At 48.6% G+C, this 26,415-nt stretch overlaps 1 long non-coding RNA gene across 14 annotated transcripts in view; it reads right to left on the bottom strand.

Annotated features, from left to right (window-relative positions):
• The window catches only part of LOC103351959 (uncharacterized), a 40,659-nt gene that overhangs the window by 5,673 nt on the left and 8,571 nt on the right, over positions 1-26,415 (bottom strand). For 6 of the 14 annotated variants that reach the window (XR_007912111.2, XR_007912115.2, XR_007912119.2 and 3 more), the window contains exons 3-6: positions 23,750-23,938; positions 15,515-15,653; positions 13,665-13,812; positions 732-13,013 (exon numbers count right to left, since the gene is read on the bottom strand). This is a non-coding gene — a long non-coding RNA (uncharacterized lncRNA). Of the gene's footprint in view, positions 1-731; positions 13,014-13,664; positions 13,813-15,514; positions 15,654-23,749; positions 23,952-26,415 lie in introns of all 14 variants that reach the window. The other 8 variants (XR_007912116.2, XR_001795423.3, XR_011385329.1 and 5 more) reach the window with 8 other exon arrangements.

Below are 26,415 nucleotides of genomic sequence, written 5' to 3'. Positions count from 1 at the left end.
TGGCTTGGGAAAGCAGTAGAAGATGGCCCAAGTCCTTGGGCCCCTGCACCCTTGAGGGAGACCCGGAAGAAGCTCCTGGCTCCTGGTTTCGTATTGGTGCAGCCCCGGCCATTGCAGCCATCTGGGGAGTGAACCAGCAGATGGAAGACCTCTCTCTCTCTCTCTCTCTCTCTCTCTCTCTCTCTCTCTCTCTCTGCCTCTCCTTCTCTCTGTGTTAACTCTTTGAAGTAAATAAATAACTCTTTAAAAAAAAAAGTAACATAAGACACTCAGAACATGGATGGAGGAAGACCAGGGAGACACCAGAGGAACCGTGTTCCAAGAAGCAATATGAGAGAAAATTATCTGTGTTTCCTCACTGGCCCACATATCCCAGCCTGGGTGATGAAGGCGGCTCCCCTAGGAATGCCAACAGCCCTACACAAAAGGAACCCCAAGGAAACCCTGCTCTCCTGGCCAAAAAAAGCCTGCGTGGCCGTTCTCACATGACTCTACTGAGAGACCTGGCCAACCTCTGGAGTGGAAACACAGCACACCATGCAGGCACCATGCCACCCACCCCTACCTGGGAAAAGGAGTCTGTTATCTCAGAGTATCAGAGGAGGCAGGGTAAACCCTTACCCTCTCCTGACAGGTAAGGATCAGAAACCCAGCTCTCCATGGGTACAGGGGCACCAGATACTTCTCAACATAGATCATTTAAATCAGACACAGACTCTTAGGAACCATACCAAAATATTTGAGGACAGTCAGAGTTCCCTCTTCTAAGACCAGGAGAATCTCAGCTTCAGTGAGAAACTCAGTGCCCAGATGCCAGTCCTGACGTGACACAGATGTCAGAATGGTCTCACCAGAATTTCAAAGCAGGCTTCCTAAAGATGCTTCCCAGGGAAGTACAAAACTACATGAAACAAGCGAAAGTACAGAATCTCTGCAAATAATAAGATATAAACAAGAGCCAGTGGGGAATTTTAGAACTAAAACATACAATAACTGAAGGAAAATCTACATGGATAGACACAAAATTAGAACAGAGAAAACAACTGGAAGACAAAAAGATATAAATTATACAATCAGAGAAACATATAAAATTTTTTTTAAAAAAGAACAAATTCTGAGGGACACAGGAGGCATTAGTAAAGGATTTAACATTCCTATTGTTTTTGTTTCCTGGAAGGAAAAGAAAGAAGGCATGGGTGAAAACGTAGTCAAATAATAATGGCCAACAACCATCAATCCGACAGATTAAAATCCACAATTTGAAGGAGCTGAGTGAAACTAAAATATAATAAGCCCAAACAAACTCATGAGAAGGTACATGATAGTAAAAAATCAGCAAACTACAGACAGACAAAATGTTGAAATGGGGGAAGAGGAAAACTACATATCATCTACAGGCCAAAAGAATACCAAAGAGCAAATTTCTTCTGGAAACCCTGCTGTCCAAAAGAAGAGGACACAAAACTTCTGAAATGCTGAAATAAAAGAAGTGTCAGCCGGGAACTCAATGTCCAGACAAATCATCCTGCAGGAACCAGTGGATATTAAGAGAGACTCTCACACGATAGGAAACTAAGAGATTTCACAGTGGACCACAGAGCCCGAGAGAACGGCTGAAAGGTTCTGCGAATGGAAGGGAAGGCTCCAAAGAAAAGATTTAAGACTATCTGGAGGAGGAAGAACAGCAGAAAGAACACAAATACACTTTTAGACAAGAGATTTTTCATCCCCTCTTGAGATTGCCATATTTAACTTCGTGGTGGAGGCAAGAAGTCACACATTAGTGGATGCAGTCATCAGTCCATAGAGAGGAATCACTGAAGACTCAAGCAGAGAGGGGCTTCACTCACAGCGTTGGAAGGAGCTGAGCAGGCAGCAGTCTCCACTGTCCAGGGCCCCTATCATTGCAGGAATCAGTGAGTGGCAGCTGTCTTGGGAGAGGCAAACAGTTTCTCCATGCTGTAAATAGACAATAAGCAGGTGAGCACGTCTTCTCTTGACCCATGGTTCTGGTGACCTCAACGCTCCTGTCCCCTCCTGCAGAGTACACGTCTATTGGAAGACAATTCTTTCCAGACACCCCAAATGTGCTAACACCACTGAGTGTCACTCCCTGGATGACAAATGCCTCTGCTCCCAGGTCAGAGGACTCAGGGAACCTGGGAATCATCTGTATATTTGTTAATCCTCAAAAACAGGAAGTTGGCAGACATGTGGATTCAGAGACAAATGAAAGGGGACTGATCATGGGCCTCTCTGGTAAATCACAGGAGATATACAAATAGCACTCACAGGGATAGGGACAAGTGTGTGTGAGGAACGTGTGCAGATCACAGGTGTGAGATCCAGAAACGAATGTCACATCCCAGGGGAAATCATGAGCAGAGACCCTACTAAACATAGAGGACACGTCAGGTACCGTAGACTGAAAAGTGCACATTTCAGGAGAGTATGGTGAGTCCATGTGTCCACTCTGCACCGTCATCCACCCCCAAGGGGGTGTGTGATCAACCAATTCGATCTGCTTAAAGGTGGAGTAGTTGGTATCAAAATGAGTTCTGCAGCAATGATAAGTGCATGAAAGCAATTGCAAAATTCATAAAGGTGCTAAATATCCCCGGAACCTTTCAGAGCAGTGCTGGGCTGTGACCCAAGTCCTTGAGATGATAAGAGCCAAGACAATAAAGGAGGAGAAAAGCCCCCTGGACAAGCTCCAGGAGGACATGGAGGGAAACAAATGAGAGGGTGCTGGGATGGAGGATGTGACTCCTGGGGAAGGCAGAAACTCACAGGCAGATGGGAGACATAGGAGCAGGTTCAGAGACGCTAAAGCAGGTGTGTGGGCTGCAGACAGGGTGGGGCTCAGTTAGTGGTAAGTCCTGCCCCTTGATGTCGGCTTCCCACTTCAGTGAAGGCCGAGGGAACGGAGCATCCAGCTCTTCAGCACCGTGAGTGCTCCATGTGCCCTGCCCTGTGGATCGGGGAGCATGCACAGGGCTCCGTGCTCCTCATCGTTCATCAGTTTCAGGGTGGACAGGAGCTCTGCGGCATCCCGCCGAAGCCCATGTGTCCTTCCGCAATCTGGACCGACTCCAAGTGGCCTCTGACTCTGAGTGAGCATGCAGCTATCCAGAGCCCCGTCTGCTTCCTTGGGGGCACCCTCATCCTCGCTGTCACCAGGCTGGGCTCCCTGTCTCCTTCATCCCTTTCAGCCCCTGTGAGCCCTGCCCAGCTCCTCCCTGAGGATTCTCCAATGGCTCCAGATGCTATACCCCACAATTCCATAGTATGGAGTTTCCACAGAGTGCCCCGTAACTCCCAGCAGAGCCTGCAGCGTGTGCAGGGACTACTGTGACTTCTTCATGCCACGGGGGCCTCTGGCCATGTGAAGAGTGGCGGCTGCTCAGTGAACCCCTGGGTGAGGGTGCCCAGTCTAGGGAGGAGGAGGATGTCGCCCTGGGGAGGCTCAGGCACTGGACCCAGGAGAGCTCCTCACGCTCCCTCCATTGTCCCTGCCTGCACACCCTCAGTCAGGCCTTTGCAACTCCAGTAAGGTGGCAGAGCCCCAGGTCATGTGCACCACAGGGGGAATATAGAGGGCCCAACAGAGCACTGAAAAATCACAATTATTCCATGAGAAGTGAGGAGTCCTCCCTACCCAGTCCATCACACTGCATAGCCCAGGGAGGACCTGGAACTCAGTCTGGGTCTCCCACATGGATGGCAGGGAGCCAGCTACCTAAGCCATTACCTGCTGCCCCACAGGGTATGAATTGACAGGTAGCTAGAATTGGAATGGTAGCTGGAACTAGAACTCAAGCACTCACAGATGGGTGCCATCCTCCCAGATGGTTCCTTAACTGCTGCACCAAACACCCCTGAACTCCAGTGTTCAATGAATCCTTTACCAGTGGACCCAACTCTACACCCTGAACATAGCATCTGTGTGAACACGCAAGACAAGCACCACATTCAATGAGTTAACACCTGCTTCAGCTCAGGAGACTTCAGTAAATCTCATTCGTCTGCACGTCAACCGCTCTGTCCGAGGGGAAAAAACATCACAGTCCATGGAAGCCTGCAATAGAATCCCCACTCCTACCATTTACTCTCGGGATGGGTGGCAGGAATCACCATCATCACCAATGATCAATAAAAAGATGCAGTTATAGGCCACATGGTATTTGAATGCCCAGCTTGCTTAAGATCAGTGAACCAAGAATTAGTGCTTGCCAGTGCCCAGTACTGGTCCTGTCACCCCAAGCCCACAAAGCAGGATCAGTGTGCACTATTGAGATTCCTGTATACAATAACACAGCTTCTCCTCCAAAACAAAATGAAGAGACAATGTACAAAAGACAATTAAGGGACAGCATACGGCAAGCACTCAAATCACCACTTAGGACTCCTGCATCACATACCAGAGTCCCTGAGTTCAAGATTCTGCTTCTGATTCCACCTGCCAGCTAAAGCACCCTGAGAGGCAGCAGATAACGTCTCGAGTTCTGGGAACCCTGGACACCCACATGGGAAACCCAGGTTCAGTTTGAAATCCTGGCATGGCCCTAGCCCAGTTCCAGCAGCTGCAGGCATCTGAGGAATGAGAGGGTAGATGGACGATCCCTGTGTGTCTCTGTCTCCCTTTGTGCATGTCTGCCTTTGTAATAAGTAAAAATACAAGTAAGAATAATGAAAAGATACAGATAAAATCACCCATTAACATACAGAAACAAACAAGAAAAATAAAATCAATCAGGCAAGTGACAAATATAGAATATGACTCCATTATACAAGATATATATGTAAAAATATATATAAATACATGTACATATAGTTTACAGATGCTGTGATTAAATACGTTACTATACACATATGGAGAAAAACACGAAGAGTAGCTACCACAATTAAGAGACATGGTCTTTGTATTACTACAGATGGGGTAACAGTGGGGACAGAAAGAGAAGACAAATGATTTCAATTTATAGTACACTTTTGAATTATCCTTCATGTTTTAAATATCAAAAACAATTAATGGGTAATGTGAGAAAGATATTGAGATACAGTTTTTAAGATAACAAAGTTTGTAAACACAGATAATGAACCAAATCACAAGATGATAGCGTGGAAATAGGCTTACAAAGAATCATATTCAGAGTCTGATGGGTGAAAAAGACACATTAAATGGATTCATTTAATGCACCGTGCTGCAATGGGTGAGGTAGAGAAATCCCTTACGAATTTACCTGAGTTTTTTTTTTTAATTATTTCTTTATTTGAAAGGCAGAGTTACAGAAAGGCAGAGGCAGAAGCAGAGAGAGAGAAGTCTTCCATTTTCTGGCTTACTACCCAGATGGTCGACCAGAGCTGGGCTGATCCAAAGCCAGAATCCAGGAGCTTCCTCCAGGTCTCCCACATAATGGGTGCAGGGGCCCAAGGACTTGGGCCATCTTCTACTGCTTTCCCAGGCCACAGCAGAGAGCTGGATCAAAGGGGAACAGCCAGGACTCGAACCAGCACCCATATGAGATGCCGGCACTAGAGGTGGTGGCTTTACCCGCTCCATTACATCAGAGCACCAGCCCCAATTTACCTGAGTTTTAAATATGGAAACTCTAGTGTTTCTAATAAGGAGACTTTATTGTACAAAATGCTCAAAACATGAAATAACTGAACTGTTTCGAAACAGTTCTCTCTAGTCTTTGCTGTGTAAGCAAGTTCACAGAATACTGTTTTCCGTGCAAAATAGCAGATAAAAACAAGTTATCTGACAGTGTGTCTGTGTGCATGGGTGTGTGCTTGTTTGTCTCTCAGGCTTCTTCGCAACAGCTGTTCACATACCAAGTCCAGCAGTTTTCCACTCAGTTCACAAACAGGCTGGACTGTAGTCCCAGAGCTGAAAGATCCCAGGGAACACATGACTATAGGAAGATTGTGATGAGTGTGCAGAAAATTTCAGAAAGCTTTGCTCTATACAATGGAATCCATGAAACTCACTCCCCTCCAACCCTCTACCCTGGTTGAAACCTTACTCCTGCAGTTCTGACCCTGGTCACCAGGTGACAGTGTTATCCCCTTTCTTCAGGTTATTTTTGTGCCCCCATCCCCAACTAAATTTTTTAAACAGATTTTCCCTCAAAGGTGATAACACAAAAACACTACAGTGTTTCTCCAACTCCCCTTAAAAATCTATATGTTTACAAAGGCTGACAGGATACATGCATGGTTTCATTTCCCGCCCACTCCCACAGCTCCATCTAGTGAATGTAGTAGATACACAGTGGGGTTCATGGGGCACCAGGCCCTCTCAGTGCAGTCGGCACAGCCTCCTCCACCTTCTGAGTCCATCTCAAGTCCTCTGTCAAGGGAGCAACACTGGAGCAACACGGATGGCAGAGTCCAGCCCATGCTCTAGGGCCTCAAACGGACCCCATTCCAGGCAAGGTCAGCCTGACCTTCACCCTGAATGCTGGAAACTCAGCATCTGCACAGCAATGATGGGGGTGAGTGGGGAGAGGATTAACCCTGGGAAACTGAGGCACCCAGCACTAAGGGGCAGCTGTCTCCTGAAGGGACCCCACTCACAGATGCAGAAAGGGCCAAGGTCACCCTGCGTGGTCTCATGGGTGGGGCCACAGGCTTCCCTCTCCCTTTAGCCTTTCCTGGGATGGAGCATGTGGTTTCTGAACAGGCTGGAAGAGACGTCCCTTCAAAATGTCATGTAGCAGATGCCCCGTGGAGGGGACTTGAAGTCACCTCCTGTGATTACACAGTTGTTCTCTCCTGGGACCGGCTGTCTCTCTTCCAGAAATCCACACCAAAGACAAAATGTCAGCAGTCACTGAGCCCCCATGGTACCCGTGCTGGGAAAGGAAACCTGTTCCGTGTGTCTAGGAAGCAAGTATAACGGGCATGGCCAGTGATGAAGTACCCTTGCCATAAACACACCTGGGAGCCTCAGTGACACACACACACACACACACACACACACACATGCTGTTTCTCATTCTCGCTCTCACCACCCACAATCCCAGGTGTTCCCTGAGGTGGATTTACAGGGATAAAGAAAACCACACACAACAGATCCACTTGTAAATACACATATAAAGTGGAAAATGGCTAAAGTATGCATTCACTGGGATTTTTCTGAAGCTGCATGAATTCTCTAGAACATATGCCTTGCCAGTATCAGTAGACTGTCATTGCCTTCTACAAGCTGATAAATACCAGTAACCACAAATGAAGCATCAATACTCTGTCCATTCTACAATAGCCTGAGCTTCCAACTAACAAGTTCCTCAACAGCTACTGTGAAACTCTTGTCACTGACAGTTCAGACAACACCAATAATTAGCAAGTGTTCTTGAAAATAGGGATCTGCATTGTGGCGCAGTGAGTTCTGCTGCGACTCACCAGGGTCATCCCACGTCGGAGTGCCGGTTCAAGTCCCAGCTGCTCTGCTTCCAATCCAGCCCCATCATAATGCACCTAGGAAAGCAGGGGAAGATGGCCCAAGTGCTTGGGGCCTGCCACTCATGTGGGAGACCTGGATGGACTTCAGGCATTCTGGGTTCAACCTGGCCCAGTACTGGCTGTGGTGACTATTTTAGGGAGTGAACATGCAGATGGAAGATCTGTCCCTCACTCTCAATGAGTAAATAAGTAAGTAAATAAATAAATCTTTTCAAATACCAACTACAGAAGCAAGAGAAAGTAAGAATTTTTGAAAATAATCTGATTACACATGCACAAAACTTGTACACCTAATACCACCATATTGCTGAGAGAACAAAAGAAAACCTCAGATGTTGGTGTGGTCATGCAGTGGGTGAAGCGGCAGCCTCCAGGCTGGGATCCCACATCAGAGCACAGGATGATCCCAGGATGCTCTGGTTTCGATGCAGCTCCCTGGGAAAGCAACAGAAGATGGCCCGAGGCATTGGGCCCTGACATCATGTGGGAGATCCAGATGGAGTTACAGGGTTCTGGCTCTGGCATAAAACACAGCATGGAAGATTCTCCCCATTTCACATAAATAAATATGGGCCACGTTGTACACACTGGGTTAAGCTGCCACCTGGATACCAGCAGCCCATAGCAGCATCAGTGTGAGTGCCGACTGCTCTGCTTCCCATCCAGAAATTAATAAATGAAACTTCCTCAGATTCAGGAACTTCAGTTTTTCCATACAGTGTTCAGAAAAAAAGACAAGGCCATGGCCCGGAGAAATTAGTTTAACATCATGTATGTGATAACTGATTTTTAATCAGAAAACAGAGAAACCTCACAGAAGTCATAAAAAAGACAGCTAATGGTCCAACAAAGAAGCAGGCACAGACCAGTGTTGTGGCACAGCGGGTTAAGCCGCCACTTGTGAAGCTGATATTCCGTATCAGAGTGCTGTTTCAGGAACCAGGAGCTCTGCTTCTGACACAGCTGCCTGATAGTGCACTGGTAAAGCAGCAGAACACACTCCAGGGACCGGGGCACCTGCCACCCACTTGGGAGATCAGGATGAAGTTCCTGGCTCCTGGTTTCATCCTGGCACAGACCTGGCTGTTGTTGCTATTAGGGCAGTGAAACAGCAGAAAGAAGAGATCTCGAACTCCATCTCTCTCTGGCTCTATCAAATGAAGAAAATAATTTTGAGAAAAGAAACAGGCTAGGCCGGCGCCGTGGCTCAATAGGCTAATCCTCCACCTTGCGGCGCCGGCACACCGGGTTCTAGTCCCGGTTGGGGCGCCGGATTCTGTCCCGGTTGCCCCTCTTCCAGGCCAGCTCTCTGCTATGGCCAGGGAGTGCAGTGGAGGATGGCCCAGGTGCTTGGGCCCTGCACCCCATGGGAGACCAGGAAAAGCACCTGGATCCTGGCTCCTGCCATCGGATCAGCGCGGTGCGCCGGCTGCAGCGGCGGCCATTGGAGGGTGAACCAATGGCAAAGGAAGACCTTTCTCTCTCTGTCTCTCTCTCTCACTGTCCACTCTGCCTGTCAGAAAAAAAAAAAAAGAAACAGGCTAAAGAAGTGACTAGATGATACACTAAAGAAGATATACAAATGTCAAACAAGAACACAGAAATCACTGAACACAATTAATCTTTAGGGAAAGATCAATGAAAACGACAATGAAATACAATTACATTACTAGAGAATGACCACAGTCTATCAAAACCCCAACCATCCCACGTACCAGCAGGTTTGTGTAAGATGAAACTCTCATACACTGCAAGGCCAATGAAAACTGGTGCAACCACACTGGCAACCATCTGTCAGTGCATCACAATATCGATTTTTTAAAAGATTTTATTTATTTGAGAGGCGAAGTTACAGACAGAAAGGTCTTCTATCCGCTGCTTCACTCCCCAGATGACCACAATAGCAGGAGCTGGGCCTATCCAGAGCCAGATGCCAGAAATTCTCCCGAGCCTCCCACTCAGGTACAGAAGCCCAAATACTTGGGCCATCTTCTACTGCTTTCGCAGACCATAAGCAGAGAGACAGATTGGAAGAATAGAAGCCAGGACACAAACCAGTGGCATAGGCTAAGCCCACTATGTCACTAAGCCGGCCCCCACAACATCAATCTTACTTCTACAGTATGATGTAGCCAGTGCACTCCCAAGTATCTGTCCTAGGGAAGAAGTCCTATGTCCCTGCAAAGACCCATGAGTGCACTATGGTCCATGGCAGATTCACATACAACAGCCCCAGATGGAAACAACACACGATTTCCTCAAGTGGTGAATGGATAAAACATACAATATTAGACTTCCAGAGCAGAATACTACTCAGCAGTAAATGTGGACATGTGCAACAAAACAGGTCAAATGAAAAACAAATCGTATCAAAGAAGGCAAATCAACATCACCAAAAACATACACATCTCTAAGACTCCATTCATCTCCAGTGTCTTGGGCAAGAATCCTAACGCACAGGGACAGGAGCGCTGCGCTTCCCTGGGCATAGGGCAGCAGGAGGTGAGGAGACACTGGGTACTACTGAACCGAAACCTTACGTCCTGGGAAACACAACAATGGTGTTTGGGGACACCAAGGGGTACCACTGTCATATGACAAAGGACAAGCTATTACTCTTGAAAACACTGAATTGCTGTAGCTGACAAATTTAACAACACTAGATAAACTCCTTGCTTACCACACACCCCCACTGTAGAATGGCTGAAACCAGAGCAGTCATTGCAGAATGCATATTATCATGTCTGACGGCTCAGGGACCTCAGAGCCAGGTGCATACCCCAGCACCCAGCAGAGAGAGGCATGGGAGGGACTGGTGAGCTCTAGAGCAGGTGTTATCCCTGATGGCTGCCCGACTCTGAGGCGGAGCTTTATTACTCCCATTTTACACGGGGGAAGCTGAGGTCAGGAGTCGGTACAGGCCCATCATGACACGCCTGTCTTTGCATGGAAAGTGGCGCCAGGACACCCTGCAGTGGGACACTCCATTCACCATTCCACATGAGACAGCCCCATGGAGACCCACAGCAAGCCAGGCCGGGGCAGAGGTGGAGGTGGGATCCGTTCTCTCCACACGCTGTAGGGGCTTCACTCCCCACCAAGGTTAGACTCAGAGCCGCTGCTGTGTCCACACATCTGAAGGTGGAAGCCCTCTCACACAAGGCCATGTGGATTGCCTTAAAAGTAGTCAACATCCACAAAGCCACCATGATGAGTTTCAGAGATAAATGCCATTAACAGGCTGCTAGTCCACTCAGGAAATGCCTCCTTAAATCCCTGTTACTTGGTCTTTCCATGAAAAAAGCCTGTGCCACCACCTGAGAGGGCTTACTAAGCAGAGGCCCTAGGCTGCAGCACCTGGGGGCAGTGAGCCTGCCCCAGCACAGCCCTGCTGCCGGGAAGTTCACCTGAAAATGGACGCTGGGGAGGACTCCCCGGGCACAGACCCAGGGTGCTGTCCTTGCACGCCTGGCTCTTCCTAGCGGGGCAATGCCACCCCCAACGCAAAATGTGCCCTCAGCCGAGCAGTTTGTCTCTGGGCCTCTGTCCACACCTGGCTCATCTGGGAACAAGGCCTGCTTCCCTGTCACCCAGAGAGCTGCTTGCCGGCTGCTGCGGGCTCCCCGGGCCGGCGGTGCAGCCACAAAGGCGAACGCCCTGCGAGCTCTGGGCCCTGCACCAGAAGCCCCCGTCGCACCCCCAACAGCCGAACTATGGCCGCGCACCCTCTGAGCCCTCTGGCTGCTGCTGGGGTGGTTCTGCAGGCACAGCCCTTGGCCGGCCGGCCGCCCTCCGGGAAGTGAAACGGCACCCCAGCCCCGTGGGCTGTGCCTTCTTGTTCCTTCACCTACACAGCTCCTCTTCTTCACCGCCTTCCCCCTCCCCTTGGCCCTGACCCCGTGGCCCCTTAGGGCGCAGCGCTTCCTCCTTAAGGCTGATTGCTTCCCGGAGAACACCCGGTGAGCACGCACCTCCAGCCATTGGCAAACTTCCTCTCTGGAAAGGCCTAAACCCCAGCCGGGCTCTCCTGAGCAGCAGCCCCGTGCTCGAGGCAGGCCCTGAGGGGGCCCTGTCACATCACTCAGCATGCCGAGCGGCTGCCCCGCGCTAGCACAGATGAGGAGACGCTAACCACCCGGCTCCGCTAACCACGGGCTCCGTGTACGGGAACACAGAAACAGCGTCACTGAAGGGATCTCACAGTCTCCTCCGGAGGCAGATACCTGGTCAACCCCACCGTACATTAGCTGATCCCAGGAATTCTCATCCCTCCTTCCTGATATTTCCCCCACCTGACGGACATTCAACACCAAGAGACACCCAGCGGGGCTTTCCGGAGGGCCCATACAGTTTAAGGACCCTGTGGCTTCCTGCACCTGCAAGCCTCTCTGGCCACTCCTGATTGGCTCCTGCTTCTCGCCAGGCCCCGCCCACCAAGGACCTGTTTCAGAACACTGCTAACTCCCCTAGGTCCCCTGAGCGCCATGGTAGGCCACTGCGGATTGGTTCCTCGCTGAGCCAATTGCATGTGGGTTTTCCTGACTCCCTGATTTGTTCACACAGAATTCCTCTTTAGCATACAGTTCGACCAATCATCAAACTTCCTCCCTGAGAGACAGAAACCTTGGAGCCTGGCATGCTGAGCAGGTCGCCTGGCGGCCAGAGCTCAGTGGTTCCTGGCGTGCCTCGGTCTTCCTGGTGAGGAGAAGAGACCTGGCAGGGGAGAGCAGCTCCAGCAGAAGAGTCCAGCAGTCCTCAGGAATCAGCACAGAGGAGCAGGTGTGACCCAACGCGTGAGGAGGGGCTGGAACAGAGCTGTAAGAGACAGCTGTTAACAGTTCTCCAGCACCCAGACCTGTAACACAGACAGACAGCTGTAACATGGGCGCTGTCTGTGCCTAGCCACTCTTGAGGAGCAGTAACCATCAATGACGGGGGAATGGTCAGGAGCGAGGATTTGCTGCCTAACCAATTAGCATAAAGGAACTGAAGGCCCAGGAAACAGCTAGCCCACAGGGTTTTAGTCCAGGGTTGATGCACAAGGCACAGTTGTGGAGAAACACCCCAGGGGGCGGGGGTCTGATCACATGACAGTAAAGTAGAGGACACTCACCCAGGCCCGCGGGCTCAGATGGTTCTCCGTGTCCCTTCATTCAGAGATAAGGATGGCCCCGTCCTCTGGGGACAGAGGGACCTGTCCTGTGAGCATCCTAGTTGCTACTTGAGGGGAAGGGAAGAAAATCCCAGCTAGGGTGGATGACCTGCTTCAGGGAGCGGCAGTGAGAATGGGTTCCCTGCTTCTACCATTTTCTCAAAGCTTACAACATTCTGCATGCCAGAGTGTCACATTTTGGAGTAGTTATTCCTGAACCCCATCAGTACAAACGAGAATGTTCACAGCACCAGATTCAGAAGTTGACATCAGGAGCTGGCACTGGCACTGTGGTAGAGCAGGTAAAGCCGCCTCCTGCAGCACAGGCATCCCTATCGGCACCAGGTTGAGACTTGGCTGCTGCACTTCCAATCCAGCTCTCTGCTGTGGCCTGGGAAAGCAGCAGAAGATGGTTTAAGTGCTTGGGCCCCTAAACCTAATGGGAGACCCAGAAGAAGCTCCTGCCTCCGGCTTCGGATCAGCCCACCTCTGGCCATTACGGCCAAAGATCAAAGACCTTTCTGTTTCTCCCTCTCTGTTATAAATCTACTTCTCAAATAAATAATAAATACATCTTCAAAACGAAAAAATAGAAAACTCCAAATGCTGACAAGAGAAACATATAACCACTTCGTGAAACAGCCACACAGTCTAAGAGTACACACCAACCATGATCCCATTCTGCACAGATAAACAACACTCACTATGATAGTAAGAAATACGTATCTGGCCTCTGCTACCCTCCATGTCCTGAGAATAATCTCTAAAACCTGACATCGCTGCGTAGTAGCCACTTCTTTTGTATGACCATAAGATGCCTGGAGCCTGGGGACATGGAAGGCTTCAGGATGGGGCCGCTCACCCAGAGAGAACAAGGCATGATCACAGGATTGGCGCTTTCAGCCCCACCGCAATCTCTGCGGAGGGGAGGGGGGCTGAAGGTTAAGGTTGGTCACCAATGGCCGCTGGAAATCCCAATGCAAACCTGTCAATCAGAAGCCCGGGTCACAAGCTGGTATCTGCAGTGGGAACAGGCCCTCACCTGTGGGATGTGAAGCTGCCTCGCGGTGGGCAGTGGTGGAGCTGAATGGAAGTAGGGTCGCCCGGCTGCCCACTGGGAAACCTCTGCAGAGCTGATCAGCTGTGGTGGGGAGAAATCTGCACCTGTCACGGTGGCCGGAGATGCTGTGCTGTGAGACAGGAAAAGCACGTGTTAGTTTTTTTCATAATTGCACTGGATAATGCAAATAACACACACATCATTATCACTGCAAAGTGACAGAAATTATACATGACTCCAGAATTTTTCATCTAATGTCCCAGTGGAGTTTTGGGAAGGAGAGGAAAATCGGCACCACGCTCCACTCGCCTGAAGGTGCACAGCGTCCTCTTACAACGGCTGGAGCTGGGCCGATCCAAAGCCAGGAGCCAGGAGCTTCTTCCTGGTCTCCCGTGCAAGTGCAAGGACCCAAGGACTTGGGCCACTTCTACTGCTTTCCCAGGCCATAGCAGAGAGCTGGAGTGGAAATGGAGCAGCCAGGACTCAAACCGGCGCCCGTATGGGATGCCAGTGCTGCATGCTGGGGCTTTAACCTACTGGGCCACAGCGCCTGCCCACAGCAACTGTACTTTAAAAACTGGCATGCACACTGTGGCACAGTGGATTAAGTTGCTGCTTACAACACTACCATCACATATCAAAGTGCTAGTTAGAGCCCTGGCTACTCCGCTTCTCATAGAGCTTCCTGCCGATGCACCTGGGAAAGCAGCAGAAGATGGCGTAAGTCCTTGGTCCCTGCCACTCACATAAGAGAACCGGATGGAGTTCCTGGATCTGGGTTTTGGCTTGACCCAGCCCTGGCTCTCACAGCCTTCTGTGGAGTGAACCAGCAAATGGAAGATCTCTTTCTCTCTCTTCCTTCCTCTGTCACATTACTTCTCAAAAAAAACTTAAAAAAAATCTTAAAAGTACGATTATCATTCAATAAAAAAAAAACTAAGTGGAAAAAATATGATTATCATTGGGCCCGGCACTGTGGTGTACTATGTAAAGCCGCTGCCTGCAATGCTGGTATCCCATATGGGCGCTGGTTCAATTCCTGGCAGCTCCATTTCCGATCTGGCTCTCCGCTGTTTCCTGGGAAAGCCGTAAAAGATGGCCCAGGTCCTTGGCACCCTGCACCAGCATGGGGGAAAGGGAAGAAGCTGCTGGCTCCTGGCTTCAGATTGACCCAGCTATGGCCATTGCAGACATCTGGGCAGTGAACCAGAGTATAAAAGACCTCTTTCTCTCTCTGCCTCTTCCTCTCTGTGGCTCTGCCTTTCAAATAAATGAATAAATCTTTTTAAAAATGATATCATTTATGGAAGCATCAAAGAGTATAAACGTTTACTAATAATCTGATGACACATATGCAATGCATGTACACTTAACACCAAAACACTAAGAGAAATAACGATCTAAATCAGCGAGAGACACACTCTATTCATGGACCAGAAGACTCAGTATTGTTAGCATCTCAATTTTCCCCAGTCTGATAGATAGATTCACTTAAATCCCAACAGTCATTTTTTTAAAGAAATTGAGATGATCATGTTAAGGTTCATGTAAACATGCAAAGGTTCTCCACTGTGAATACAACTTTGTAAAAGAACAAAGCTAGAGAACAATCATACCTGAAGCCAAGATTCTTGTTAAACCTACAGTCATCCAGTGTGCTACTGGCGTGAAATGAGAAAATATCATCAAAGGAATGGGATTAAAAATCAGAAACAGCCAAATATATATAAACATGGGACCATACTTCATCTCCAGGGTATTCTTCATTGTCAGGAGGATTGACAGCTGTTATCCTATTGTATAGATGAGGCTGGTGGAGGGACGTGACTTACCTCTACTGTCGCCACGATGGGAGCCTGATCTCCTCACTCTTGCTCTGCTAGCCAGTCTAGGAGCTCCATTCCACACCTGCATCGCCTCTTAGAACTTCTGGTTCTGGGTGCACAGTCTGCACCCTTCCCTGGTGTGAATCTAGAAGAAGGGACAGTAAGGGGATACGCAAGTACATAGAAGAAAGAGGAAAGTAGGAGGATGGGAAACAAAACAGACACATACATATAGAGAAAGCTGATTTTTGACATACAAAAGCAATTCAGTGCAAGGAAGAAAGTATTTTTTTTCTTTTTTTAAAGATTTGTTATTTATTTTAAAGAGTTACAGAGAGAGACAGAGATCTTCCATCTATTGGTTCAACCCCCAGATGGCTGCAACAGCCAGGACTAGGCCAGGTCAAAGCCAGGAGCTTCTTCTGGGTTCTCCATGGGTGGCAGGGACCCAAACACTTGGACCACCTTCTGTTACTTTTCCCAGGCCATTAAAAGGGAGCTGGATCAGAAGTAGAGTAGCCGGGGCACAAATCGCCACACACATGGGATGCCAGCATTGCAGGCAATGGGTTTACCTGCTTCTGCAATGACACTGGGGAGGGAAGAGATGGGAGGGGAGGGCAGGGGGGGGAGGGAGGGGAGGGGAGGGGAGGGGAGGTCCTAACTATCCCAAGTACTACCAGGTTTGTGGAGGATGAAACTCACACACTGCGGGGGCCATGAAAAACAGAACAACCACACTGGAAATCACTGGCCACTGTCTCACCATGTTACCCTTAAGTCTACTATGTGATCCAGCTATTGCACTCACAAATCTTTATCCTGAGAGAAGGAGGCCTGTGTCTGTGCAAAGACTTACATGAGTACAACACTGTCTACAGCAGTTTCATGCGTATAACACTGCCCAAGCAGCCACAATTTCCCAAATGGGTGAATGTATAAAACAAACAGTATTATATTGATACAGTGGAATATTACCCAGCAATATAAAAATAAGCAATGTGGATATGTACAACAAAATGAATAAACCTTAAACACTGTGAATGAAGAAATCCAAATCAAAAAAATCAAAAGCCAAACAAACAGAAATATCTCCATGATGCCATTTACTTAGAACGTCTTGGAGAAGAATCCTAACGCACAGTGACAGAGGCTGCACTTGGCTGGGCACAGGGCAGTAGGAGGCGATGAGACACTGGGTACCCCCGAACTGAAAATGGTGTCCTGAGACAACACAACAATGGTATTTAGGCTCTTCTGAGAATTTCAGGGGACACAGCTGCATAGCGCTGTGATAAAACAAAGTACATGATAATTGACAATGACTACTTTTGAAAATAACTGAACTGTTGTACTTGACCAATTTAACAATTTTTGATAAATTCCTGGCATCCCAAAAATTTCCAGAGTAGAATGGCTGAAAACATGGCAATCATTTTAGAATGCATATTATCATCTCAAGTTGCTCGGAGGTTGAGGGAGGAGACCGGGGGAGGGGGGGGGTGATATGATGGATTACTATTTAGCAGGTGTTATCACTGACGGCTGCAGCAACTCTGACAGGGAGCCTTCTGATCACCGCTTTACAGAGGGGAGGTTGGGGCCTGAGAGCTACCTGTCCCATCCTGCCGACCCCACCTTTCCTTGGAAGGTAGCTCCAGGACACCCCACTCCCTGGGGCCAGAAGGGTCCCATCTCCCCCTCCCTCACGAGGAGGCCGGGCACCAACTCCTAAAGCGGGACCAAGCCAACTTGGATCTGGGATTCCTCTGTCTCCCGGCACCCCTGGGAGCTTCACTCCTCACCACTGTTGGGCTCAGAGCCACCACCATTTCCAAAAGACCTTTCTTTATGAGGGACTCTGCTTTTCCAGCAAGGCCACGTAGGTTGCCACTAAAAAGTCATCATAGCCGATAAAGTCGCAATGATGACGTCGAGTTTCCATGACAACACAGCTGCTACTCCCCTCCAGAAATGCTTCTTTAAATCCCTTTGTTACCTTGTGTTTCCATGAAAAAAGACCTTTGCCTTCCCGCCACCACGCCCTCACCCCTCACGCTCTGGGAGATGAGCGAGGCCCTGGGAAGGGGGGGGACATGGAGAATCACGCAGCGTGACGAAGCACCCTCCGTACAGAACACTGAGAGACTGTCCCTAATCACGGGACTGGAAGATCTGGAAACCAAAACGTCACATAAGGGACCTCAGAGTTTCTGGGAGGCAGGCCTACAAGAACATAGGCATATAGTAGGCAGAAACCTAGTCAATCCCACCATGCATTAGTTTATCCTGGGGGATTCTAATCCCCCATTCCTGCTGTTTTCTACCATGGGAGGGGCGGCCATGACCAAAACACATCCAGTCCCACTCCACACTCACTTCCTCTAGAGCAAGCATGCCTTTCCTGGCTGAGGAGTTTGGAAGGAGAAAAACTGGTCAGCCAGGCCCTCTCCCTCCAGAACTCTGAGGACACAGCGTCCCTGCAGGGCCACTTGCTCTGCTTTGCCCGCGGGGTGAGCTCTACTCCTCTGTCTCAGTGGTTGCCCAATTACTCCAATGTCCTTGTTCCAAAATGCAGGATCATGAGGGGTCGGTCCCCCACATACACTCCTGCTCCAAGTCTGATCTTTCTACCAACTAGGAAGATCCACAATGAATAAGAACAATACACATGGGGCTGGCGCTGTGGTGTAGCAGGTAAAGCCACCGCCTACAGTGCCAGCATCCCATACAGGCACCAGTTTGAGACCTGGCTGCTCCACTTCCAATCCAGCTCTCTGCTATGGCCTGGGAAAGCAGTGGAAGATAGCCTGGGTCTTTTGGCCCCTGCACCCACGTGGGAGGCCCAGAGGAAGCTCCTGGCTCTTGACTTCAGATCAGCGCAGCTCTGGCCATTGCAGCCATCTGGGGAGTAATCAGCGGATGGAAGACCTTTCTCTCTGTCTCTACCTCTCTCTGTAACTCTTTCAAATAAATAAAAAAAAAAATCTTTTTTTAAAAAATGTGATGTGGCCTAGTCCTCTGAGGGCTGACAATAACGGTCCAACCTCTTCATACAAAGGCCTTGATGGACGTGTTCTATACAAGCATGGATGCACCTAAACCTGCAGCTGCATCCCAAGCCTGCTGACTCTGCGTCCTGTGTTCCTTCAGCCAATCACCCTTCCCCACCCTGCCTGCATATCACCGCAGGTTGCCCTGATGAGCAAAGTCAAGGTCATGTCTGACCACTTCCTATTCTTCATGCCTAGCAGTAGCTGAAGAGTGGGCCCAGACCAGAGTCTAGGGCCTGCCCTGAGTGACAGGATGTCACCATAACTACGACTTTGATTCCTCCACAGAGTTTCTCACGAGATTCCATTTTGGGGAGACTAAATGGCATTAGCTCTGTGGCACATCCTTTGCACCAAGAATCTCTCCTTTACAGGTTTTTCTTCAGAACATAGTGAGGGATGTTGATAAGGATCTGGCTAGGAGGACAGCCATTAAATAATTCCTTTCCTCCACTTCTGCCCCTGAATGTAGGGAGACCAAACAGTATGCACAGCCAGGAAGGGGCAGAAGGGAAATACGGTTGTCAGCACACACACACACACACACACACGTACATACGATTGTCATACGCTGACCTGGATCAGTCATCACGGTAGCTGGGCCCAAAGAGGGCACATTTAGGTCACTAGTGCCAACAGTGATGTGAACTATGCCGTGTGCTGTGCCCTTTAGCAGTGTACACAGTCTGAAAAGGTCCCACCCAGTGAGGATGACGGCAAACGCCACAGCACTCTGAATGACACAGGGTCATAGGAATTGTCACATGGAATACTGATAAGCAGTAAAAATAAATGACGATGTAAACAGGCATGAGAGATATTTGCTGCCTAACCAAGGAGCATTCTTTCTTTGTGTGGAGAAACATACACTTTCATTTCCTGCTGTTCAGAACATGCGTTAATAATGGCATCTGAATGTATTAATTCATAATTTCTGTAGATTTTCAGGTTCTGAAAAATTTGAGAAACTGACCACAAAGAAATGCATATAGATGAGCAAGGCAGTTATGTAGAGCAGTCTGTAATAATGCATAGTAAACTATCTGAGTTTTCATCAAAACAATACGGGTAAAATAAACTTTGTGGTATTATATCATGAAAGCCTAGTTGTTGTAATAAAAAAAAGGTGAAATCCTGGGGCTGGAGCCATGGCATAAAAGATTAAGCCTCTACATGCAGTGCTGGAATCCCATGTGGGCGCTGGATTGAGTCCCAGCTGTTCCTCTTCCTATCCAGCTCTCTGCTATGGCCTGGGAAAGCAGTAGAAGATGGCCCAAGTCCTTGGGCCCCTGCACCCGCGTGGAAGACCTGGAAGAAGCTCCTGGCTCCTGGCTTCAGATCGGCCTAGCATTGCCATTGTGTCCATTGGGGAGGGAGCCAGCAGATGGAAGACCTCGCTCTCTGGCTCTTTCTCTCAGTCTGTAGCTCTGCCTCTCAAATAAGTAAATAAATCTTTAAAATAAAAATTCTCACAGAAACGTGTTTACATGGCTACCTTCAGCTAAGGTTTCCACTATAGCTGTAGAAAAAAGTCTCCTGCTTTCTGTCTGATTGTGGCAGATGATCAGAGGAATACAGGGGAGAGAGTTTTTGCAGCTCAGTAATGAGCCTGTAAACTGTGAGGAACCTGTTGTACTCCTGAGAAGAACCTACACTGGAGTTCACCTGCGAAGTGCTGGAAACTAGCCCCACCACCCTCACCTGGTTCATTACATACTAAAAGCCCCAAGATGAAGCTCATAAAAAGCATGCCAGTGACACTATTCCAAGAGAAAAGAAAAGAAATGTATGTGGGTAGAGAACGGTGACCGTGAGGGTGAAGTTAGGCTGAGAAGGTCATGAACAGCATGGATGCACTTGGCTTGTCAGGTCTCTGTTCATCCAGAGCCCTCACAGCCCCAAACTAATCGTTCCCTTCCTCTCATACAGGGCTTTCTCTACTGCACAGTGACAGGACACTACACTTCCTTTTGGACACCCTGAGCCTTCCTGTAGTATTCCTATGAATCCTTCCTTTCCCTCCTAGACTTCCAGAAAGCTTTGTGGGGTCGCTTGGGCCACAGGCCCTCCCTCCCACCTTCCAGCTCTACCAAGTTCCACCTGCACTGCAGGATTTGGTCACAAGGTGGCACCATCGTACCTCTACTGTGAAAACTACAAGCCCAATGTGTCTGTAATGAGCACAAAGTGTAATATCTCCCTTAAAACCCAGCTAATAAACCTAAGTACAGAATGCTTCTGACTCTGTCCTGAAAAAACTCAGCATATGTGAAAGAACACTGTAGAAACATATACTCTGGACCATAGACATGACATTATTAAACACCAAGGTGCTCATGGTGCCTTAGCTCACACAGATGAGCAGGTGCAGGGCAGGAGGAGGTGACAGAGAGGTGACAGGCTAGCAATAATGGGATCAGGGCAGGTGTGGCCATGGTATGCAGGAGAAGGGTGGCTGAGAAGAGGCGGGAGGACGTCTAGGAAGCCTGTACAGGGTGAGGTAATGCGGGAAGAACACCCTGCTCTCTGGGAGGAACCCCTGCAGTGTGGACACCTCAGCCCACAGAGAAGGGAGAGACAAGTCAGGGGATGTGATGGAGAAGTGGGGTGAACAGCAAGTGGACCTGATTTCATGTTCATGTGCATGTACCACACAGGTGTCATTACAGCAGACAAACCCCTTCCAGACCTGTGTGACTATGCAAGATGCATGCATTTTCATCAAAGACTCAGAGGAAAAATGGAGGTGGGTGTCATCAGGTGACCAGAGCCAGGACTAATTGAGTGTTCCAGACCAGGGTTCAGAAAGAAGGAAAGCGCAGAAGATCACAGCTTGGCTTCAACCAGAACTTTCAGGAGTTACTGCCTAATGACAGGAAGCTTCGGTATCCATTATTGTCCATGATTATTTAGAACTGAGATTGGCTCCAGCCCCTATCTAATTTAAAATGATACTTCACCTGTAAGTATCTGGGTCATAAAGCTAAAGGAGAAATAAGAAACATACATACACAGAGAGTTCAATTTGTTATCTACTTTGTTTCACCAGAAAATTGCATGTAATTCATACCTTTCCAAATTAATAAATACATGTGAGTGTTACTTTATCAATCTCTTTAGAAGTAAATACTTTTCACCTTGGAAGCAGACATTGAACCTAGCAGTTAAGATGCCTGCCTGCACATCAGAGATCCTGGGTTTAATTTCTGGCTACAGCTTCTCTCCAGCTTCTCACCAATGTAGACCCTGGGAGGCAGCAGTGATGTCTCAATAATTGGGTTCTTGCCACCACGGTGAGAGACCTGGATTGCATTTCCAGCTCTTGGCTCTGACCTTGGCCCAGTCCTGGCTATTGCAGTCATTTGGGGTATAAACCAGGAGATGGAAGCTCTCTGTCCATGTACCTCTCAAATAGAAAAAAAAAAAAAAGGCATTTTCCACCTAAATACAAAATTTCAACATATACAACTCATGAATGCGAATCTACATTTCCTGCTGGCCCATCTCCTATCTGATGTAAATGCATCTGTTGGCAACAGAATGCTGGACAGTATCCAGATGTGTATCTACAGGTAAGATTTAGAAGAACACACACACACACACAGAGTGTTTCCCAAAGGTGCCACCATGGGACTCATCTTCTGCACCTGGTCTTTCCATCTCACATTTTTTCTTAAGATTTATAATTGGGTGCTGTGGCATAGCAGGTTAAGCTGCCACCGGCAGTACTGGCATCCCATATGGGTGCCGGTTTGAGACCCAGCTGCTCCACTTCCGATCCAGTTCTCTGCTGTGGTCTGGAAGAGCCGTGGAGGATGGCCCAAGTCCTTGGGCCTCTGCACCCATGTGGGAGACCCAGAAGAGGCTCCTGGCTCCTGGCTTCGGATCCGCGCAGCTCCAGCCACTGCAGCCAATTGGGGAGTGAACCAGCGGATGGAAGACCTCTCTCTCTCTGCCTCTCCTTCTCTCTCTGTGTAACTCTTTCAAATAAATAAATAAATCTTTAAAAAAAATACCTGAAGCTAGGACCTAACAGGAATAACTGACATAATGACTGATCAAGTGCTAGGATGAAAGTATAAAGACATGAAGTATGAAGTGCTTTTGCATCAAGAACTCAGTACATGTTGCCTTCCTTCCCTCTCACTCACCTGTCCTCAGGGCAGCACCCGAGTTCCCGCCAGACCCCACGCACCACCTCAGGGACCAGCCCCTCAGGTGGCCCCACACCCGGGGCTCCTGGCACGGAGGCTGGGATGGTGCCTCCCCTGCCACCGAGAGGGGCCGTGCAGGGAGGCGCGGGGCGCACTAGCAGGGCTGTGCCCTCTGACCACGTCTCAAGCTGGAGGCCCATCTTCTAGAAGGGAGGCTGCTCAGGGTCCCCTAGGGAGGACGAGGGACAGAACCTCCTGCCACTCCCCTCCCCCCACCCACCTGCACAGCAGACCGAGGCTCTGGGAGCTGAGCTGGGTCATGTGAAATGGGCCTGACCGCACCGCCCCTACAGAGCTGTCCCCGGGGGTCAATGAGGAAACTGTCCAGAGCAGGGGGATCCCGTGGGGCCTCTCTGCTCCTTTAAAAGTTGGGACAGGGCAGGAGGGGCTGGCTGAGCCCAGCACAAAGGCAGGCACTGTGCACCTCACGTCTGTTTCCCCTGATGGGGGCACACACGTCTGATGTGACCTGAGTCCAAAGTTTTAGAGCCAGAAGGTTCCTCTATGTTCTTGGGTGTTTCATATTCTAATAGGAATTATTCTGGCTGGTGCCGTGGCTCACTAGGCTAATCCTCCGCCTGCGGCACCGGCACACCGGGTTCTAGTCCCGGTCGGGGCGCCGGATTCTGTCCCGGTTGCCCCTCTTCCAGGCCAGCTCTCTGCTGTGGCCTAGAAGTGCAGTGGAGGATGGCCCAAGTGCTTGGGCCCTGCGCCCGCATGGGAGACCAGAAGCACCTGGCTCCTGGCTTCGGGTCAGCGCTGTGTGCCGGTCGTAGCACGCTGGCCACAGCAGCCATTGGGGGGTGAACCAACAGTAAAGGAAGAAAGACCTTTCTCTCTCTCTCTCTCTCTCACTGTCCACTCTGTCATAAAAAAAAAAGAAAGAATTGTTCACCCTCATACCTCGGAGCAGACTCAAATTCAGTGCCCCATGCTGGGAAGATGTGTGTGTGTGTGTGTTTCTGTGTACTCACCACATGAGCACAGTGATAGGTCAGAGAAGCCAGGTGTGGTGTTCGTCCAGTGGCTGCTCGTGCGGTGCTGCGTGGGTTCATATATGTACAGGAAATGTCCGCACCTGTCCTGTCGTCTCTAGTGCAGTGTCCTCAAGTGCTACAAAATCCACCAGCATCTCAGCAAGATTCCAGTCATTCAGTGCCTCCCTGGGAGACAAAACTCAAAGAGTAACCAGTACTTCTTGTCACACAATTATCCTTTCTTCCATTGACAAGTAACTATTTATTGAACTAAAAACCCATACTATTCCATTGCAGGGATCTCATTATTTCTCAAGTACAAATAGGAAGGCACTAAAGAAATGAACATATGGACAACTTCCATGGTTTAAATCGGAGATAAGTTGAATTCTTCACATTGACTTTTTGTCATGCTCAACTTTCAAGTAATTAAAGATTTTCAAAATCCACCCTAGATATTTCATTACCTATTCAGCAACAGAAGAGCCCCCTTCTAATCCTCCCTTCAATTTTAAACCAGGGGTGGTCCCTACATTCCCTCTTAACATTCTTTTTTTTCCCGCTGACTCCTTATCCCACTGCACTACAGTCCTCAGCACTGCAAGGAATATGTATTCCAAGGTCACAAATCACTTTTGTTTGTCTGTTTGTTAAATGCAAAGAGACAAAGTTCTTCCATCTGCTATTTTACTCCTCAAATACCTACAACAGGCAGATCTGAGCCAGGCTGAAGTCAGGAGCCTTGAGCTCCATCTAGGTCTCCCACATGAATGGCAGGGGCCCAAGAATTTGAGCTATCACCTGCTGATTCCCAGGGTGCACATTAGCAGGTAGCTGGGCAGCAACTAGAAGCAGGACTCGATCCCATGCACTCTGATGTGGCATGTGGGCATCCCAAGCAGTGACTTAGCCCACTGTACCACAATGCCCACCCATACAAATAATCTTTTTGCCACTAGGTGCAGTTTCCAGTTTTTTGTGTGAATATATTAACTTATTAGGCATTATTTTTAATGGCCTACCAAGATACACATGATTGAGAAAACTGCTTCTTTCACTTAATAAATCTTTGATACTGTTCCACACTCTAGGTCATAACAAACTGGGTACAAATATAAGCTGTCTCACTCTCTATGCCATCTTGGGCAAGGTCCTTGCTCTCTCTCTTCCTCAATTTATCATCTATAAAATTCTGATTATTCACAGTATCTACCTGGTAAGGGTGCTGTGAGCATTAATTCCTCAATATATTTAAAAACACTTAGTACATAAGGAATTTTCACCAAGTTTTAAATTTCTCTTTATATATTATCATTGGTAATACTATCCTGATAACCATATAAAATACAGTTTAGACTGAGGTTTTACAATTAGTGGTACCCTAAATACTGGATGATCTCATCTCCAAATCCTGAAGTGCATATGCAGAGTCTGTTTCCAAATAAGATCACATTCACAGGTACTGGGGGCTAAGGCTTGGACAGAACTTGTTGGGGGATATAATTCAACCCAGTGCTGTTATACAAGCAGGTTAACTAACCAAAATGACATCTTATTTTATATACACACACACACACTCATCCATACATACATACATAAATATGTAAGCCCAGAAAGAGCTCAAGGGTCCATTAAAAAAAACCTGCAGCAACACAATAGAGTAGAAAATAGAGACTATCCACAAAGCCAGCATCTCTGTGGAGACCAGCATACCTGAGACACCTGGAGATGACTTGCAGGAAAAAAGAAAGGCATAGGCTATTGCTGATTGCCTTGCAGGGGGGACCATGGCAGTCTCCAGAGGCCTGCTCCGCAAAGAACTTCAGCCTCTCACCACTGAGGTAAACCAATAGGCATTCCTGCCAGGGAAATCCAGAGAAAGAGATGCAGGTGCCCACCCCTCCCCCCCTACCACCACCAAATATAGCCACACTGGAGAAGGACTTCTCCCAACCCCCAGCATTTCCCAATCCATCCATCCATAGCCATTCTGGGAATGCTCATACTCTAGACAGAGGCTCTGCAGCTGCTTTGTAAACCATTCATGCCTCAGATGCTGTGACCTTGGCAATAGTAATCTAGCGCATACTCTGGGCTCCAGAGCCAAGCCCATGCTAGACATGGACCATGCTCCAAGCACTGGCTCAGATGTCCTACAGCTATAAACCATGCCACGGGGTCAGAGCCAGGCTAACTTCGCTCACACCTGTGGTCATATTCTTGGCTCTCTGACTACAGCACAAGAATGTATGCCTTGCATACTGCCACCAACATGGCAGTGGGAATGCTTGTGCTCCAGGGGTCATGTTCATGACCACCAGAATTCCAGAGTTATAGCCTTGCAGGTGAACCTATGCTTCAAGTCCCAGCTCCATGACAGCTCCACAAACACCATCAGACACCAGTGCCACTGCCATTGAAAACAAGCAGAAAATCCATGTGCAGCGTCAAGAGGGATCCATCCAATAGCAACAGAACACATGTTTGTCTCAAGCACACAGGGAATAGTCTCCGTAATATGTTAGACCACAAAACAAGTCTTAACCAAATCAAGAAGACTGAAATCATATCAAGCATCTTTGCCAAACACAGTGATACGAAACTATAAATAAATAGCAACAGCCATTTTGGAAAATGCATAAATATATGGAAATTAAACATGT

This window comes from Oryctolagus cuniculus, chromosome X (assembly GCF_964237555.1).
Source record: "Oryctolagus cuniculus chromosome X, mOryCun1.1, whole genome shotgun sequence".
NCBI lineage: Eukaryota > Metazoa > Chordata > Mammalia > Lagomorpha > Leporidae > Oryctolagus > Oryctolagus cuniculus.
Note: the sequence above shows the minus strand (reverse complement) of the source record. Positions and strands in the feature narration are given on the sequence as shown.